Source organism: Leopardus geoffroyi, chromosome B2 (genome assembly GCF_018350155.1).
Source record: "Leopardus geoffroyi isolate Oge1 chromosome B2, O.geoffroyi_Oge1_pat1.0, whole genome shotgun sequence".
In the NCBI taxonomy this organism is placed as follows: domain Eukaryota; kingdom Metazoa; phylum Chordata; class Mammalia; order Carnivora; family Felidae; genus Leopardus; species Leopardus geoffroyi.
Window position 1 is genome coordinate 3,146,453 of NC_059332.1, and position 7,480 is coordinate 3,153,932.

Sequence of the window (7,480 nt, forward strand, 5' to 3'; positions counted from 1 at the left end):
AATTTGGCTTTGAGAAGGAAGACAATATTGAATTGAATATTGTCTATACTTTTCTTTGCATTTAATATGTTCAAACAAGGGCTAAATGTAGATAAAATCACCATGAATATACAGCTACAATGCAGACCAGGGAGAGTGTCTCATCCTCTTGCATCGGCAACCCAAATACCATGAGTAGCATTGTATCAAGGAATCACTCATGGTATATATCTGAGCAAAATAAAGTCTTCTTTTATCTTAATACATCTGGCATCTGGAAGTTGCCTCCTTGGAAAATTCAGGCTTTGTTAAAAAACATGCAAAAGATATAATGTTTATTTTAAAATGCACTTAGGTTTATGTTCACGTACAGGAATGTACAACTCTTGATTGTGTGGGACTGCTTTCGGTATAGTGCATAATACCTGGTATATCTGGTCCCTGTCCACACAATGCCATTGTACCCTTTAATCATAGAGCCAACTAGAAACTCCCAGCCCATTTCCAAAATGACTTCCGGGAGATTGTACTGCCCCTGGTGAGAACTATAGATTTAGCCCCCACCACTTTTTCGATGACTGAATCCTTTCTCTAACACCCCACCGGAAAACTATCCAGGCTGTGCTCGAATACATCAAACGAGGCATGACAATGACATGCCGCTTGTCAAGGGAGCGTAACTCTGTGTACGGTTGGTAGAGTTGGATATAGGCAGCATGTTCGCCCTGTCCCCCAAGGAGTCTCCCCAAGGAGCCGGGGTTGGTGAGGTGAAAGAGTCCTTTCTCGGGGCGCCCGGGTGGCGCAGTCGGTTGAGCGTCCGACTTCAGCCAGGTCACGATCTCACGGTCCGTGAGTTCGAGCCCCGCCTCAGGCTCTGTCCTGATGGCTCATGATGGCTCAGAGCCTGGAGCCTGTTTCCGATTCTGTGTCTCCCTCTCTCTCTCTCTGCCCCTCCCCCGTTCATGCTCTGTCTCTCTCTGTCCCAAAAATAAATAAACGTTGAAAAAAAAATTAAAAAAAAAAAAAAAGAAAGAGTCCTTTCTCAATAGTGGAACAAATAATAATAAATCTTCCTGGTTATGACTGTGCAAAAGAATGAAACTGGACCACTCTCTTACACCATGCATAAAATTTAACTCAAACGGAGTAAAGACCTGACTGCAGGACCTGAGGTCATACATCTCCTAGAAGAAGGCATAGGCAGTAAGCTACTTGACACAGGTCTTAGCAATGATTTTTTGGATCTGACACCAAAAGCAAAAGCAACAAAAGCAAGAATAAACAAGTGGCTGTACATCAAACGAACACGCTTCTACACAGCAAAGGAAACCACCAACAAAATGAAAAGACAACCTACTGAATGGGAGGAAAAAATTGCGAATCATTTAAGTAGTAAGAGGCTGTTACCCAAAATATATGACGGATTCGTGCAACTCAAGAGGAAAAAAAGAACAAAAACCACATGCAAATAAGCAACAACAACAACAAACAAGCCAAACACCCCAACTAAAACATGGGCAGAAGATCTGAATAGGCGTTTTTCCAAAGGCATTTTCCTGTTTCCAAAGAAACAGGTACATGAAAAGATGCTCAACATCACTCATCATCAGGGAAATGCAAATCTAAACCACAATGAGATTATCACCTTACATCCGTTAGAATGGCTATTACCAAAAAATGAAAAGAAATAACAAATGTTAATAAGGATGTGAAGGAAAGCAAACCCTCACGTACTGTTGATGGGAATGTAAATTGGCGTATCCACTGTGGAAAACAGTATGGAGGCTCCTCAAAAAGTTAAAAATAGAACTACTTTATGATCCAGCGGATCCCCGGCTGAATATTGATCTGAAGAAGAGGAAAACACTAACTTGAAATGTGTGTGTGTGTGTGTGTGTGTCTTATATGTCACTAATTTCTGATGATGCTTCCCACCAGATCACTTTCCTTCTCTCACATTTTGAATTCTGTATATAGATTGATGTGCTCCCCTTTCCTACCATTCTTGTCCCAACGTACCTTTTCTCCTTTCCCATCCCTGAGTTCTATTAAATGCAAAGACATGTTTCAGAGTGTAAGAGCCATATACATCTGTGAACATATTTAATTTCATGACATCCCTTCATCTTTACCAGTTTCTTTTCACTCAGCACAAAAGGCATGAATCTTTAAAATTTTCTTCAGGTTGAGAAAATAGTCTAGAGACCAAGGAGTCTATTGAAAACCAAGATGTTTTTGAAGAAGATTTAGCCTTGGGAGCAATAATGGAAAGACCCACAAAAGATGGTCCTTAAGACCTAAACTTGGGAGAAGATTTGGAATGTAAGAATAGGTTGCAGAGGGGCGCCTGGGTGGCTCAGTCAGTTAAGCGTCTGCCTTCAGCTCAGGTCATGGTCTCGCGGTCTGTGGGTTCGAGCCCCGCGTCGGGCTCTGTGCTGACAGCTCAGAGCCTGGAGCCTGTTTCAGATTCTGTGTCTCCCTCTCTCTCTGACCCTCCCCTGTTCATGCTCTGTCTCTCTCTGTCTCAAAGATAAATAAACGTTAAAAAAAAAAAAAAGATTTTAAAAGAATAGTTTGCAGAGCCAGCAGGGAGAGCAGCAAAGAGTATCGGATCAAATGTCGTTTGCTAGCAAGAAAATACTCATCTAAGAGAGGGCCAGGCAAATACAAAGTTTGCAAAACCATTTCTTACTACACAACAAAAAAATTCCTATAGGAGGGAGAGACCATATAAATGTGATAAGACTGAAGATATATTCAAACAGAAAGCAAGACCTCGTCAAATATACAGCGTTGAGAAGCCATGCAAATCTAAGGAATGTGGGAAATTGTTCAGTTATGATTATTTTCTTAATAGTCATCTAAAGACTCATCATTCATCATCTCATTTTAGAGAGAAATCTTCTGAATGTAATAGAAAGTCTTCAGTGACAATCTAACCTTTACTCAGCATCAGAAAATCCACAGTGGAGAGAAATCCTTTAAATGAAATGATTGTGTAAAAACTTTCAGCTAGAATTCTTCTCTTATTAAACATCAGAGAACTCATACTGGTGAGAAATCATATGAGTATGAAAAGTCCTTCAGTCCTGGCTCATTAAACACTTATTAAACAGAAGAATACACACTGAAGAGAAACCCTGTGAGTGTAATGAATCTGAGAAAGCCTTTTAAAACCAGTCAGTTCTGATTCAGCATTGGCAAATACACACTGGAGAAAAACCCTACGGGTGTAATGAGTGTGAGAGAGCCAAGCGCCAGAGTTCACACCTTGCCTTACATCAAGTAATCCACACTGGAAAGAACCTTTATGAACATAATGGGGGAAGGCTTTAAGATACTTGAGGACGGGTACTGTGTAGTTCCGATATTTCAGCTTTCTATCAGTGTTTTATAGAGAGACTCCATTTAAATACTTACATCATTCATTAATACATTTTTGGCCAGATTTTTTATGCTCTCATCTTCGCAAGCTTTCTGAAATTAAAAAAAAAAAAGAAAGAAAGAAACTCCCTTATAGAACAAATATGTCACAGGGATGAAAAGTACAACATAGGGAGTATAGTAGAAAAACCTTGTCATAACGTTGTATGGTGACAGCTGGTAACTATACTTATCATGGTGAGCATCGTGCAGTGTATAGAATTATTGAATTACTATGTCGTGTCCCTGAAACTAATAGAACATCACATGCCAGGTATACTTGAATAAAAAATTAAAAAAAAAAGAGTGCCCCAAATGGAAACAGAAGCACCCAAATAAAAATTAAGAAAATTTTTTTTATTGAGAAGGTCACCCCAAATTCTATTTCCACAAGTTCTATTCAGAGAAGCCGGGAATCCAAGTATCTATCACATAAGTCTTCCCACCCGTGACAGAGACAATTCCAGAGGACCTGAAGAAGCAAAGGGACATCTTTTAAATGGCTGAACCCCTAAACAGAGCCATTCATTCCACTATGCTTCACTTCCTCATCCCCAACACAGAGCCATCCATCCATCACTATGCTTCTCTTCACTTCCTCATCTCCAACACCACAAGATCTTATCTAAGACGGAAAGACAACATGGGAAGAGAGTGATTTTCAAGGTGTTTTACAAGAATAAATTCTTCAGGATCTAAGCATGTACTTTTTGAAGACGATCTTCTCTCCTTTGAACCTACTAGTGAAGCAGTAGAAGATTAGGAAAGACACACAGATAGTTATCTCTGAGCCTCTTTCTTATTATTTGGCACTTGGTTTAAAAAGTACCATGTCATCATGCTTCATGAATGAATCCTAATTATCCATATTAAATGGATATGGACCTGGCCTCAGGTCAGAAGGTAAGATGATAGTAAATCTGAGTTCCCTTGAGATACCCACAGCATCTGAGAAAGAAACCAGAAATGACCTAAACATGATGAATTGTGAAACTTGATTCCCTCATCTCTCCCCAAACTTCTATTTAGTTTTAGTTGGCTGTTATTAAACAGTGTAAATTCAAATACAATTTAAAATATACCCTAAATTATATGGCAACAGTTATAATACAGCCATACACCGACAACAGAAATAATGGCAACGTATACAAGTTATTTGTCTAATCTTTAGGCTAGTATTCAATAACATTAAATGGAAAATACAAGTTAAACTTCCATTAACTTCAATTTTTTTGAGTAGGTGCCCAGCGTGGAGCCCAGCGCAGTGCTTGAACTCACAGCCCTGAGATCAAGACCTGAGCTGAGATCAAGAGTCAGACTTTTCACTGACTGAGCCACCCAGGTGCTCCCATTCCAGCCATTTTTGGGGAGTGTTTGACATTTTTTCTGTATACAAGATCATATCATCAACAAACAGACGCTTTTCCTTCTTCCTTTCTGATTTGGATGCCTTTTGTTTCATTTTCTTGCCTAACTGGATAGAACTTCCAGTACTATGTTGAAAAGAATGGTGAGAGGGGACACGCTTGCCTTGTTCCTGATGTCAGAGGGAAAGCTGTCAACCTTCCACCATCAAGTACGATGTTGGCTGCATGTTTCTCATATACAGCCTTTATTATGTTGAGGTGTGTTCATCTTATACCCAATGTGAGTGTTTTCTATCATGAAAACATGTTGAGTTTCGTCTGATGCTTTTTCTGCATCTGTTGAGATCATAACACGATTTTTGTCTTTCATCCTATTAATGTGGCTTATTGATTTGTGTGTGTTAAACCATCCTTGCATCCCAGGGAAAAGTCCCATTTGATCATGGTGTATGATCCTTTTAATGTAGTGTTGAATTTGGTTTGTTAATATTTCGTTGACAATTTTTGCATCTATATTCATCAGGGACATTGGCCTGTGTGTTGTATGTATACATACGGTGGGTGGCAAAACAATGCTCCAGGCATTTCTTAGGTTGTACTCTTATTTTTAAAATTAATACACAGACCACGTCATATTTGATAGAGTCCACGCTTCTGTGTTCTGGTACTTAGCACAGTGCCTGTCCCATTGAGAGGATCAGTTAATATTTATGGGGGGAAAAACGTATGAGGTTAACAATATCTACCTAACTGAAGTTCCCGGGGCCATATATTTTATTTTATTTTATTTTATTTTTAAAAGTTTATTGATTTTCAAAGAGACAGAAACAGTGTGAGTGGGAGAGGGGCAGAGAGAGAGGGAGAAAGAGACAGAATCCCAAGCAGGCTCCACGTTGCCAGCACAGAGCCCGACGTGGGCCTTGAACTTGAACCATGAGATCATGAGCTGAAATCAAAAGTTGGACGCTTAACCGACTGCGCCACCCAGGCGCCCCAATTTTTAAAGAAATAGATAAAAGTTTTAAATGAACATATTAAATTTCAGCCTGTTCACTTCAATATTTTCAATAATTCCTCTGCCCGCTCTCATTTTTAAAATGTTCTATTTTTTAAAGTAATCTCTATATCCGGGCGCCTGGGTGGCTCAGTTGGTTGAGTGACTGACTCGGGCTCGGGTCATGATCTCATGCTTTGTGAGTTCAGGCCCCACGTCGGGCTCTGTGCTGACAGCTGGGAGCCTGGAGCCTGCTTCGGATTCTGTGTCTCCCTCTCTCTCTGCCCCTTCCCCACTCATGCTCTGTCTCTGTCTGTCTCAGAAATAAACATTAAAAAAAATTAAAAAAAAAAAAAGTAATCTCTATACCCAATGTGGGGCTTGAACCTACAGCTCTGAGGTCAAGAGTTGCATGCTCCACCGACTGAGCCACCCAGGCACCCCCCATTAACTTCAATTTAATCCATTCATTGATGAGGTAATGAGATAATGGTTATTTTGGTACAACTCTAGCAGCTGGCATTTGGGGTAGTTGGAATACATGAGAGTCAATAATGTTATTTTTCATTGGCAAAATCAGTTAAAGTTGGTTAACAAATGCCAAGAGACATAGCTTCTAACAAAATAGCATGTAAATTTTTATTATAGAATCAATTATCCAAATATGTTAATACAAATTTTCTGGTTTCATATATTCAATGGGAAATCATTAAAATGTTCTACAGAGGGATCCTGCCTGCAAGGGAACACAGGGAACCTTCTGGAGACACAGAAGTGTTCTGGATCATGATGGGGGGTGGTGCTTACTCAAGTGTATACATTTGTCACGTCGTTCACCCGTATACTTAAAAATACTCTCAATAAATATTTGAAAAGAATGTTATGTGAACAGCCCATTGATTTCTATTATTTCTCTTTCAGATCATGTGATTTTTTTTTCTTTACAACATGCACACGTTCTTGAGAAGTTTGTAAAATGAGCTCTTTATTGAGATTTGCAAGACTGTAGGATCCAGAGTCAAGCTCAGCCCCATCAATTTCCCTCCACACACACAATACACACTTGTATGTATGTGCATTGCCATGTTCTGCGTCCTTATTGAAGGTCATGAGCCTTCATCTTTCCAGTTTATGCTGACAATGCTTTTGTAGTTTTTAATTTTTCCAGATAGAATTGCTTTTGTTTTTCCAATTTTGCCTTATTTGAATCTTCATGGCAATTTCTCATTTGGGAGCATTGACGTTCTAGATAATTCTGAGCTGTGTGTGACTCTCTTAACTGTCCCTAATTTCTTTCAGATCTTCCTCGTGTCATCTGCTGAGAGAGAGTGCCTCACACTGAGGGGTCTCAAAATCCTGCCCATTCTCGGAGGCTTGATTAGATGTAAGGATAGGAGACTCAAGAAATGTGGAGAGACGATCAGACGAATCCATTGATGGTTGTCTCTTCAGGCTCATCCGCTGATGGAGGAACAAGACGTTTTCGGAGATGACACTTGTTGAACACCAGGAGGTGTTCTTCTCTGCTCATTACTGACTTCTTACAGCCACCAAGGTGCTTCTCAGTGCTGGGCCCTTTCGCTCACCTCCTTCACTGTTAGAATGAACAAGCAACATCAAGGCTATACCTTACCGAGGGATGGAATCTGAGACTTTCCATCTTAAATATGACAGTGTTTGGATCTTGGAGATATTGTTATTGGTAAAAATATCGGTG